General features: G+C 36.7%; 1 protein-coding gene across 4 annotated transcripts in view; it reads right to left on the reverse strand.

Moving 5' to 3' along the window:
- Positions 1-12878, reverse strand: part of Arhgap24 (Rho GTPase activating protein 24) — a 747975-nt gene that overhangs the window by 200926 nt on the left and 534171 nt on the right. Inside the window, exon 1 of one of the 4 annotated variants that reach the window (XM_046457586.2) lies at positions 6808-7059. The exons of the other annotated variants lie outside the window; for them this stretch is intronic. The gene's annotated coding sequence lies outside the window, so the exon portion shown is untranslated. Of the gene's footprint in view, positions 1-6807; positions 7060-12878 lie in introns of those variants that run through there. 4 annotated transcript variants of the gene reach the window in all.

A 12878-nucleotide genomic window follows, 5' to 3' on the forward strand; every position in this document is an offset into this window, starting at 1 on the left:
GACAAAACAGAGGAGAAGGAGGAAAACATAAAACTTTGACTCTTATCAGGTTAGTTATCACAACCCCCAACCCACATCATTGTATGTGTGTGTTTATAGTATTTCACATTATAAAACTGCCATAATGTTATTTTTTAAAAAATATACAAAGAGGTCTTAGGTCCAATTTACTTCAGAGAACATTATGGAGCATTAGAAGCTGTACTTTGGGGGTGGTTCACAAATGTTCCATTATTTTATTTGTTAGGTATTCTACTAATTCCCATTTCAGAAGCCAAAAAAGTTCAAAGTCAAGCAGGGTTTAGAAGGGAAGGCTTCCTCCACCAAAATAGCTTCTATGGATGAAGAAAAGAACAAACCTCTAAGATATACACTGGATTCTTGAGCTTCTTTCTGATAGTGAAAGATGGATGGAGAAGGAAAGAGAAGGTTCAGGATTATTTATGTCGTGAATTTAGGACTATGCAGTTAATAGCCCCAGGAGTTGCCTGTATGAGTGCAAGGTTTTTACAGAAGAAACACATGCTGGGCTTGCTACCTGTTTGCTGATAAGTTGCTTTGCCTAGTTAGAACAGGTGGGTCAGTTGTAATAAGTGGAGCTTAATTACAAGATCTTTAAGATCCCATCCAAGTTCCGATATGATTATGCAACTTGCATTTGTAAGTTATTAACGAGTTGATTAAGGAAATGAAAAAAAATGCCACAGAATTCTTTGATGTTGTGAAGCACCAAGTCCTCCAACAGCAAATAATTATAGTGGTCTCTAGGAAAAGGCACTTGACAGAATCCCAACAACTTAAAAAAAAAAAAAACAAAAAAACAAAACACTGGGTACAAGGACAAATGGTTAGTTAGTTTATCTACCAGAAGTGACAGACATGTCACTTGAGAAAAATTAAATTAACCTATGACTCTGGGATATGATTGTAGTGAAGTAACACTCCTGGCCGGTCTTCAGACCTTTAGTCATTCCTTTGAATTTGACTTTCCACCTAAATTAGACTCTGCCAAAAAAGGGAAATAGTCTGCTAATGAGACAGACTGGTATCAAAAACCATAGGATAGGTTATTACGGCTACGGCTACTCTACCTGTTTGTTTTGTGACTGTAAGATTGAGTAATAAAGAATAAAGAAAGAAAACCACATACAAACATTGAATAAAGAAAACTGTTTATGTGCATTGTGTAGTTTGTAATTGCTAAAAGGAAGAAATGCTCAATTTCACTTTTATTACTCCTCTTTCTTAGAGAAAGGGGATGTGGAGAGACAGGAGAGATTGAGTCTCAAAATGAAATGTGCTCTTCTCAGTGTGCAATGAGCAAAGGATGGGAGGTGCACAGAGTGCTGTGGCTGGCCCTCGAAGTTCTAAATGCCTGGTCACCATTACTTACCCTTTTTTTATGTAGAAAACTAAAGCTCAAAAAGATTAGATATCTCACATAGGCTCACAGTTGTAATGTTCTAAAGCTGTGTCTCAAGTCCTGAAGTTCAACTCTCCAGCCTTTGTTCTTGTCCATCTACTAAGGATTCCTTGAACAAGTCTGGGTATCTATCTATCTATCTATCTATCCATCTATCTAATCTATGGAATCTTGAACTTTAAATTGCCAGATGTGCAGCAGATGGGTTGGTCAGGCACAGCACTGGAGAGGAGACAGGAAACTACAAGTGATAATTAATTCTGAGCAAGATGATGACCATGGGAATAAAAAGGAATGACCATGGGAATAAAAATGCCAAGGAGAGTTTTTACAATTCTATAATAATCGTCACCTGATTATATAGGCAGCAAGGGAGGAGATAAAAGAGCATTGGTTTGAGTGAGGGAAAAATGTGGAGGTCAAAGCACTGGAGTGCCTGAGACATGGGACCCTAACCAGTGAGGCCACTGCCTGAGCAGTGTTCAGGTTGAGGGGGGCCTGACCTCATCCCAATTCGTGGCCAAGCTGGAGCTCCTGCCACCAGGAAGGTGTGCTTTGGAGGGAAGGAGATCTTTGTTATAATTCGCACCAGTTCAGAAAAGGCTTTGCTGACCAAATATATCTATGTTAGGCTTTAAGTTGAAGCCATGGGTCTAGATGAAAGTTTCAGAGGAAGAAAGACAAAGGAAGAAAATAAATGAGACTCTCAGATTAAGGAGTGGGAAGAAGTCAGAAACCCTCTGAAAGGAGGGAAGAGCAAAAGCTCAGAGAGGAGAGGAACTTATGGGCGAATACAAAATCCTCAACATCCCAAGACAGAATCATGTTGAGAGGAGCAAGAGCGAAAACAGTAAAAATGACAGAAGAGAAGGTAAAGACAGGATGAGCAGGCTGCTGGATTTAACCACGGCTTCAGCCACTGCCAGCCCCCTCTGAGAGGTGATTTCATTGTGGTAGAGATAAACATCAAACTGCAAAGGCCTATGGAGTCAGAGGGAGGCGAGGAAGCAGAGACAGAACACAGAGATTTTTCTTGGCACCAGAGAGAGAAAGCAGAGAGCAGAAGGTTGAGAAAGTCGAGTGTTTGTTTGTTTGTTTAGTGTAGCAGAGGCCTGAACGGTGGTTGTACACTGAGGAAAAGCAGAGGTGCCAGTAGAAGGACATAATTTATGAAGCAAGTCCTGGTTCCATCTTCATAAACATTTCGTTTAAAAATTCCATAAACACCAGTGGCCCAGGAAATGCTTTAGCAGATATTCATTAACAAAATGACAGCTCTTTAAAATGTTCCCATAGCTATTACATGTGTATCACTCCTTGTGTAATAAAAAAAAACTTCTGGCATGGAATCTTGACCTCTTTCTCCAGTATGAGAACCCTTCCGTTCTCTGGGGATTTTCAGAGAATAGGGGACATGGTTGACCTCTTATTCAGAAGGAAGGAAACTATGCTTTCATTTCCTGCCCCTGAGTGAATCTATCACCCAGTCATTACCTCTTTTGTCTGAATATAGAAATCAGACTGAAAGCTTAGAAGTCTAGGTTTTAGATGAGTTAATATTTCTGTGCTTAGTGCCCCTACTTTATTAAAAAAAAAGAAGAAGAAGAAAAGAAAAGAAAAAACAAAACTTGTATGCAAAAGGATGCTTATCCTAATTTTATTCACAACACACTAAAACCACATAGGTCCTGATACCAGGAGGCAAGTTCTGTTATATAGATTATAGGCATAGAATGGAATACAACACAGCTGTATAGTGTTTTTGTTTTGTTTTGTTTCTTCGCCAAAGCATTCTGGATGATACAGAAAAGGTTTCCATCTACAGAAAAATTTTTAAAATGAGAAAAGTGCACAGGACAGCAATACTTCCAGAATTATTGATTACAGATACTCAATGCTTTTTCTTCAGAGCAACTTAGAGTTCCAAATTACTGTTTGCTGGTAACAATTTCATAAATTATTAAATGGCATTGCTTAATGAAGTGTTCACATTTAGCATGAGCCAACAGTAAATTAAGTTACTCCTACAATAAAACACAAAATGAAATATAGCCGTTTCAGCTTCATTTCAGTTGTCAATGCTGTTTTAATTTAAGGTTTAAAACTGGTATTCTACAAAAAACAAAAAGCAAAAAACAACACATGATGATCTTTGACGACATCACCTTTTAAGTTGTTATGAAGCACCAATTTAGTACATAACACAAAGGACAATATATAAGAACATATGTGAGTCATTTTGAATATCTTTCCTTTGCTGAGAGACTATAGTCGCAAATGAAATAAGCATAGATTTTTTTTTATGAAAACTAAGTAGTAATCTCTTTCTCTGTTTAACAACTTCAGAAATCTCAGTAGTTCCTCTTTCCTATTCATGACTGACTGCAGTAAGCTTGATGCCTTCTTGGAAAACACAAATCTTGCTCCCTGAACCTAGTTTAGGAAGGCTGGGTTCTGAGCCTTCTGGGGACTTTTTATGAGGTTATGCTGTGAAGAAACCTTGCAAAGTGTTATCCGTGAGTGCCAACATCCTTCAATTTTATTGAAGTGGCTTCTTCCTTTTTCCAGTTTTTTTTTTTAAAGTGTCTTTCTAAATTGGAGTCTTCCTAAGTGTGTATTCATAAAGACATGGACTTTTTAGGAATTTTAAATTTAGGTTGTATGGCATTACAGTTCTCACTGTAAAACACACATCCTTTGATATGTTAAGTTTCCTATTTAAGCCTGAATATGAAAATTAAATTTTGATGAAAATGAAAGACTCAGTCAAGTGAAGAATAAAGTTATTGCAGTGACTTAAGATACCATAATTTTCAATTTAAAAGAGGCATGTTTCAATTGGAATAACATTTTATTTTAAAGGAAGTCATGCTATTTAACTGAAAGACACAGGGAGAAGAAATATGCAAAATTTCTAGACAATTTCTGAGACAAAGCTTTCAAATACATACAGCTCTCAAATTCACTATTGCAGAAAATGTCAGTCCCCATATCATTGTTTCAAGCAGAAGAGTTTGTCACATATGCCACAAGAGGCTTTAACAATCAGAAAAAAATTTCTACAGTGACTGTGTAAAAATTACATTTAAAAAATATTAAAAAGGTCCTTAGACACAAAAGGCCTCACAATTCTCAGTTGCATGATCCATTAGTTAGTGAAGAATTCTAAGTAAATTTGGACCTTAGAATTTTCCTAGACTCAGTTTACTATGCATGAATCTACCTACAATAATCAGTTGGGTTTTTTTTCTTGCACAGAGTGGGATTAATGAAAAAAGATTACCATGGTTACTGAGATCATTGAGGAATCAGTGACTCATTTTTACTCTCAGAAGCACAACATCAAAGTGTTAGAAGATAAGAAAACACATACTGTCGTATATTGCACACTGAATGTATACGGCTTATAAAATGGCTGCATAGTATTTTTTAGGTTTCAAGAACTTTTAATTTCAGTTAGGACATAGCTCAAGAAATAAAATTTTAAAAATCATTGAGAAAATTAGCCTCCCCTTATTCATTTTTCCCCTCTAAAGTATGATCTTCACATAGAAATACTGCACAAACTAGGAGTACTTTTTCCTTTTTTTTCTTTTTCCTTCAAAACATTGTTCTGCTATTTCCCAACAATGCATGTATATAAACAGCATGTGCATGAATGGGACTGAAGTAAAACAATCAGTGCTTGATTAATATTAGTCTGCCCCTGGGGATCCCGTTAGCTGCTGATTCCTTGACACACACCTCCAGTAACTTTTTAGAAAGGAGAACAAAGAACACACTCTGTATTGGATGCAGGAACGTGTTACGTGTTCCAGCACCACTTCCATGGCAACCTCTACTACACAGAACAACTGAGAACTCGGCAGGAGCCCAACAGCTCCTGAGCACCCAAAATAGATGTCACTGTGCTCATACCCTTTCTCCTAAAAGAATCATTTGGGCCAACTTCAGATAAAGCCATTGGCTCTTATTCCATCCATAATTCTTTATAAACTTTTTTCTTGTTTTTTTTTTTTTTTTTTTTTAATGCTCACATCTCAAAATAAACAGTAGTTTTAAGCAGTGGCTTAGAGTGAAGGGAGTTGTTAGAGGTACACAAACTGGCTAACCAGTTAGCAAAGAATTCAATTTTTTTTTTTAATGTGGCGGGTGGACCTAGGAAGACAAAACATGTCCTATAAACATAATACAAAAATTCAAAAATCATAGTGATTCTATGTGATCTTTTGACCTAAGAGGCAGTAGCTTCACACACCATAGGATAGACCCGAGAGATACCATTCCATTTCAAGTGTATAGCCATGATGATTATTCAGAGCACTTCCAAAAACATAAAATTGTATTTAGTCCCCTCCAGAGTGAGATCAAACCATATAGTGGATTTCAGAAAGATAATTATCTAGAATAACTGAATTCTTTCAGACGCTTTTGGAGTTTTCAGTAGTAAACTTGTAAACTTCACTTCTTAGAAATTCTACATTACACAAAGTCCTTAATAGTTTTCATTGCTTGTTTAGGAACCAGCAACAAATATAATATATTAGTTAGCCAAATCCTCTGGAAAAAAAGAGTGACACTTTGAATGACAGGAGTCCACAGGGTCCTTTCTGTTGGATCCTTTCTGTCGACTTTATGGCTACTTTGGACCATTTCTCTTCTGCTTTGGAAGCCCAGGGATGTGGAATCTGATTGCAAATGTCACTCTTCTTAAGAGTGTTACTCCCTTAAGGTAGATTAGCTTAGAGTAAAATAAACTTTATTAAAAGAAAATAGGTAGGCTTACTAGAATTTTTTAAAGAGACAAATGAAGAGAAAGAAGGATTAAAATTAAATTTGAAACAGAAGCAAACTAGAAATAAAACCCCAATTCAGGAAAGTATGTTTTCCAGGTCAGGTCTCCCAAGCTGTGAAGAGCTACAGAGCCTAGACTGAATCAATTCATGCGCCTGGACTTGCCCTTTGCTGGTCCTTTTATCTGATTGGCTCAATATTGATTCCATACTTCAAGTTGAAGATGCATTAGCCCCCTCCCCCTCAGTTAAGAACATTCCATACATCCTGTAATGTTTAAACATATCCCTGCTTATCCAACTCGAACAATAAAACCATACACACAGATGCATACACAAAGGAACAAAGCTAAACTAAGCTTTAAAATCAAATAACAATTATCTGATTCCTGAAAATAAAACAAAACAGTTACCCTGTAGCTTCATTGTCAACAGCCATAAAACAATACAGCTAAAAAGCTCAAATATTTTCAAAAGCGTCTTTGCTCTCAGCATAGAGGTGAGGAGGGAGAAATAGAAGGTCAAATGATCACAGAATACTTGTCCCAACACAAAGGAACCCTGAAGATTTCAATGAGTAAAAAACAGTACCTTATAAGTAACTGGTCTTGTCTACTCACAGCTGTTCCCAGTGCCGACTCTTGTTTAACTGTCTACTGCCTTCAGTTTAAAGTTAATTCTGTTGGCAAAAAAGTACAGAGCTTGTCTGGAAAATACTGTTTGGATATAAACCATTCCTTTCAAAGCAGTGGTAGCTATATTTAAGTTTTCTTGTAGACAGGGATATAAACTCTTCCTGTAGCTAATTTTCTTCCTCCTCCTTCCCTTCAGACTTAGTCAGTATCCTGCTATCCCATATATTGAAGAAAGAAGGGTGGGGGAGACTACAAGGAAATATACCTTAAATAATCTAGTATTTGAGCATTTAGAAAAAATAAAAACAGAAAAACACAAAGAAATAAAAAGCAGAGAAAATTCAGCAGGATCTGAAATATAATTTTTCTCATCTTACAGATGAGAAAACTGAATCCCAGCGAAAGTATTATTTGTATGAGGTCATTTGCATTGTAGTTGGTGCCACAGTTAATAGATAGCAGGTTTCGAAGTTCAATATTCTTTCCACTGTACTAACATACCTGAAAGGAAATGCTTTATCTTTTCCCTCCATATCCTTGTATACTGGAAGGAGTTGGGTGGGAGCAGTAATACAATTAGGGTGTGAGAACCATCTGTCTCAAAGAAAACACCCCTTAGGTGTTTAAAATCCTCTATATTGACAGTTTCTCTATAATGCTCAATTTCTTTGCATACTTAGAAAATAATCTTTTCCTTTGCTATTTTTCCAAGATACCTCTATAACTCAGGAGTTGTCATTTTTCAGGGGATGTTAACATCCATCAGTCCTTGTAGAGGATGACTTTAGGGGATGCTGGTGTAAGTTTTGGATATCTCTACCTAGAATCAGTAATACTATTTGTAACATGGTTCTTGAGCTAAAAACACATTGCTCTTGCCACAAATATCCATTTTCAACCTCCAAGGCAAGCTTTTTAAACCACCACATACAAGTTTATTTATTATTAATTTGTTAATTAATTAATTTAGCAGTCCTTGGTATTGAACAGAGGGTCTTGGTCATGTGAGATAAACCCTACCACTGAGTTACATTACCAATCCCTACTTTTTTTGGTGGGGGTGGGAGAGGGTACCGGGGATTGAACTCAGAGGCACTCCACCACTGAGCCACATCCTCAGCCCTATTTTGTATTTTATTTAGATACAGGGTCTCATTCAGTTGCTTAGCACCTCACTTTTGCTGAGGCTGGCTTTGAACTCGCCAGCCTCCTGCCACAGTCTCCTGAACCACTGGGATTACAGGCATGAACCACAAGGCCCAGTCCCTACTTTATTATTATTATATTGATTAAATATTTATCTCACAAGGCCCAGTCCCTACTTTATTATTATTATTATTGATTAAATATTTTGATAATAAAACAGAGAAGCAGCATAATAATTTTTATTTGATTTTTTTACATAGTTTTTCCTACTTACATATAAACAAATTGTTTTTCTCTAAAGGAGTGGTGTCCCTATTATAATATTTTTTAAAAATATCCCATTATGAATTGTATTCATTCATTAATTCATCTAACAAATACTTATTGAGCACTTATAAGCCCTACTTCATTTTTCCTCTGCATATTGGAATAACTGACAAGTAATAGAAACTTTAGAAAAGAGGGTAATTTTCAAATAAAATCAAAACATTTAAATGAGAAATGAGGCCAATTTTGCATAACTAGTTTTGCATTCCTTCACACACTTTAAATATGTGCCTATATATATATATATATATATATATATATATATATATTTTTTTTTTTTTTTTTTTTTTTAACCTACTAACCACAGAGTTGCCCAAATCTCAACAACCCCCTGCCCAGATCAGATAAGCTAAAATATGAAGTGGCCCAGAGTGCATTCATTCTGGTCACCATCAATCTTTCTATTTCATCTGGCTCCTTAAATATTAAAGCAAAATCTACTTTACACTCTGCAATTCAGAGACATAATTAATGCTCAAATAATTGAGACCCATTTTCAAACTGTTACTCATTCTTAAACTTGGAATCTCACTGGTTTTGAAATTTCTCATCTGCTTTACAGTAGCCACTCTTATCCTGGTCTTCTTCTGAAAGTAATGTACTTAGGACCAAATAATTATAGAAGTGTAATAGTTAGAAAAGAAAATTTAATTTCCTAAAACATGTTTTCCAAATGATGAGGAATTAGTGAATGTGATATCAATGTTCCAACATTGACAAATGAGCAATTGAGATTCACAACATAAATTTTGAGAAAGAACTTTTAGAAAACCATCCTTTATGTTCTTTGACACGAAAGCAGGATCCTATTCTCCTTTTATTCTCAATTAGTTACATCTAATTATGCTCTCTGCAAATGTAAATCCCAATGACATTAACACACGGGTTTATAGATTTCGCTAATATGTCAAATACAATGAGTTTGACATACTGATACATATTACTTTGATTTACTAAAACTATTCCACATTTTATTTTCATTTCTTCAAATTTGTTCTTGCTGTAGAACATTTTAGTTTTTGTCAGTTAGAAGGAGCAGGAAGGAAACATGAGTAAAAATCTTGAAAGATAAGCAGGCTGTGAGAGGCCCAGAGATTTTGATGGAATGAGTCAAGGTGACTCAGAGTGCTGAGCGGCCTCAGGAAGGAAGGAAGGTGTGAAAAGAAGTTACAAGCAGATCCTCTAGAGCAGAATTGGGCTGAGCCACAGACAATAGATTATTATAGGTATTGAATTCAAAAACCAAAGTCTCTCAAAATAGGTTAAGCAAGGAGGCAACTAGCAATTTTGGTGACCAGTGCAAGCAACAGGAAATTGGCCCTCAAACCTACTTTGTAATCCATGGCATGGTTCTTCTGTGAAGCATGGAAGGGGAGCAAGTGCTGTCAATATGTCAGCTCAATACACTCTAAAATAGCACAATGTTTCACATCCACTTAAAGAAGATTTTTGTCCCTCTATATTTAGGTCCTTTGGACATTCTCCAGGTTGCCCCACTCTGGCAATGTTCTGAATTTCAGAATCCTAGAGGAGTTTAGAAAGGAATAGTTAACTGTGTTTTGAAGCCTGGACATGTTGTGCTAACTTTCACTGATGGGTAAAGTACTTACAGCAGAGGTGAACTCTAGGGCAGGCTATATTAATAGAGGCAAGCAGTGGGAATTCTCTAACTCTTGATCTCCTCCTCTCAGTTTTCAGGTTTACAGTAACACTAGAAGAAAGCATGTACTGAGGCATCCCCAAACTCTTTGGTGATAGTAGCAAAGTTAATGACTACATGAACAGCTCCTAGGTCATAATATTCTTTGGTAGGAGGCGATTTCATGCTTGGGAGTTTTTAACAGTTCCAAGTAATACATACAATTCCAACATGCATAGAATAACAAATCTCAAGCCTCAACTCTCTTAAGCCAATTCAGGCTACTAGCTTCCTTTATTAACCCATCTCCTCTCAGCTTGTTCTTCTCAGAGCAGTCAGAGTAATCATTCCCCACTCCACACCCACCAATGATTTCTCATTTTGCCCATAATTCCCCTGCTTCATACCATCCAGCACTTTCCCATCATGACTTGTCTTCATACCAATTGTTTCTCATTGTTCTCTTGTTTCGTGTTGTTCAGTGATTTCCCTGCTTCATCCCTACAAGGTTTTCCAACTTCCCTCAGTATAAATTCAAATGCTGAAGCATTTGTACCCTTCTAGATACACATGATTTAGCACCTGTTTATCTTTCCTACCAAATTTCCCAAACAGCTGTTTGATTTGTCTAGAACATTCCTCCCTTATATTTTCACAGAACTGTCTCCATCTCCTCACTCAAGACTCATCTCCAGTGCTGCCTCCTCAGAAAAAAGATTCATGACCACTCTAACTAACCATCCTCTGCCCATATATCATTTTTTTGTTTGTTCTATTTAGTTATATATAACATCAGAATGCATTTTGATTCTTTGTATACAAATGGAGCATTTCTCTGGTTGTACAGGATGTAGAGTCGTACCATATGTGCCGTCATACACATGATGTTCGTCTCATTCCACCATCTTTCCTGCCCCCGTACCCGCTTCCCTTCTCTCCCTCCCCTTTGTCCAAAGTTCCTCCATTCTCCCCAAGCCCTCTGCCATTCTGGATTATCATCCATTTATCAGAGAGAATATTTGGCCTCCATATATATTCTTTATCCCATTTCCTTGCCTTAATTTTTCTTCATAGCATAACCACTATCTGGGATTTATTTTTGTGCTTTTTTACTTATTCAAGTAGTTCATTGAAATATGTTTACTATCTTTCCTCTGGAATAAATTCAGAAATCTGCCAGAAGATATAAATACAATCAGAAACATGAGATTTGGGTTTTAAAATCACATTCCCAGTGATCAGAACAGTGTCTCATATAAATAGGCATTGACAAGTATTTCTTTAATGAATCAATTATATTTCCTACACAGGCTACTACTCCTCATTCAACAAATATTTAACATAAACCCATTAACATGAAAGTAAAGACTACTCTTCTTCTGCAAACAACTTAACACTACAGATCTCCCAGTGGCCCTGCAGCTAATACTCACAGGAAGTAAGGAAAGAGCCCTAAATTTTATCAACGTGAAGCCCAGGTAATGTTCTTGAGTAATTAGAATAGGCTTTATACATACACAGGTACACCTAACTAGATACATGATTGCATTTGCTAGAAGGTCTTACCAGCTTCTAGACATCTCCTTCATTTCCTGAACTCTTTAGGAAGTTTCTCTTATTGAAACAGCAGATATGCTAGAGTTAATTCTATCCTGTCCAGGTGGTCTGAAGATGCTGTCCTCACCTGCCAACTCTTCAGGAGCAAAAGGTAAATCCTTATATTTGCAACATATGTTTTGTAAATGAAAATTGTGGAGACCAAATAATTTTGGAGAGATGAGCTTATTTAATTTCCTATCTCGGCTCTACTCTACACTGATTCAGAGCTCTCCAGTGAGCTGTAAATTAGATTTCCTCTCCTGTCTCATGTCCTACTGCTTCCTAATTACTTGTTCTAGTGAGTCAGCTTCTCTGAGTCCTGGGGCCCAGATATCTTGTGGGATACTGTGACTGGTTCAAAACCCTCAAAATCTAGTCATTCAGAAAGGTACTGTGTGATGGCAAGGCAGAAAGGATGATTTTTTTTTTAAATATTAGAAATAAGAAATGACTTTCCCCAAGAATCACAATTGGCCTCCTATCAGGAAACCCAGGGAGAGGGAATTTTGCACCTGAGAACTGATGCCACCCAGGAAGATAATTTCATTTAAAGTTAAAAGAAAAATGTGCCCTTTTCCTATAGTGTTAACTATATATGAATCTAAGTACATTAAATATATATGTTTTATCAATGAGTCAGTGCTACAGATATGTATTGATAGTCTCTGATGCCTAAAGTTTTGTGCTTCAGATAATGATAGTTGTCAGGACAAGGACATAAGACACAGATGGGCCAGGGATGGTGGTGCATGCCTATAATCTCAGCATCTGAGGAGGCTGAGGCAGGAGGATAGTAAGTTCAAAGCCAGCCTCTGCAACTTAGACCCTAAGCAATTTAGGAGACTCTACCTAAAAATGAAAAATAAACAAAAAGAACTGGGGATGTGGCTCAGTGGTTAAACACCCCTGGGTTAAATTCCTAGTACCAAACAAAACAAAACAAAACAAAAAAAAATGAACAAACAAGCAAAAAAACCAAACAACTTATGCTAGGTTATGTTGTGCTAGGTTATGAAGTTTCTGTAAACATATGTTTTGTAAATGAAAATTGTTGATAATATTTCTTTACCCAGAATAATATAAGTTCTACCTTTGAATTTAATGAAACTCATATTTGTTTAGCCCAGAAAATGTGCCCAAGGATTGAGTATGAGGGGGAGGGAAGACCCTGCCTCAGAACACTTACCAGTCCTTACTGACACTGGAGAGTTAAGCATGAAGTTCTAGGGAAGCATAGAAGTTACATGGAATCAAGACTGGAAATAACCAAAGAACTCGTCCTTGAGGAGATAAAACCAAAATGCATTTTGAATGTA

The sequence above is a fragment of the Marmota monax genome, unplaced genomic scaffold (genome assembly GCF_021218885.2).
Source record: "Marmota monax isolate L192 unplaced genomic scaffold, Marmota_monax_Labrador192_F-V1.1 WCK01_AAM20220418_F8-fsc00128, whole genome shotgun sequence".
In the NCBI taxonomy this organism is placed as follows: domain Eukaryota; kingdom Metazoa; phylum Chordata; class Mammalia; order Rodentia; family Sciuridae; genus Marmota; species Marmota monax.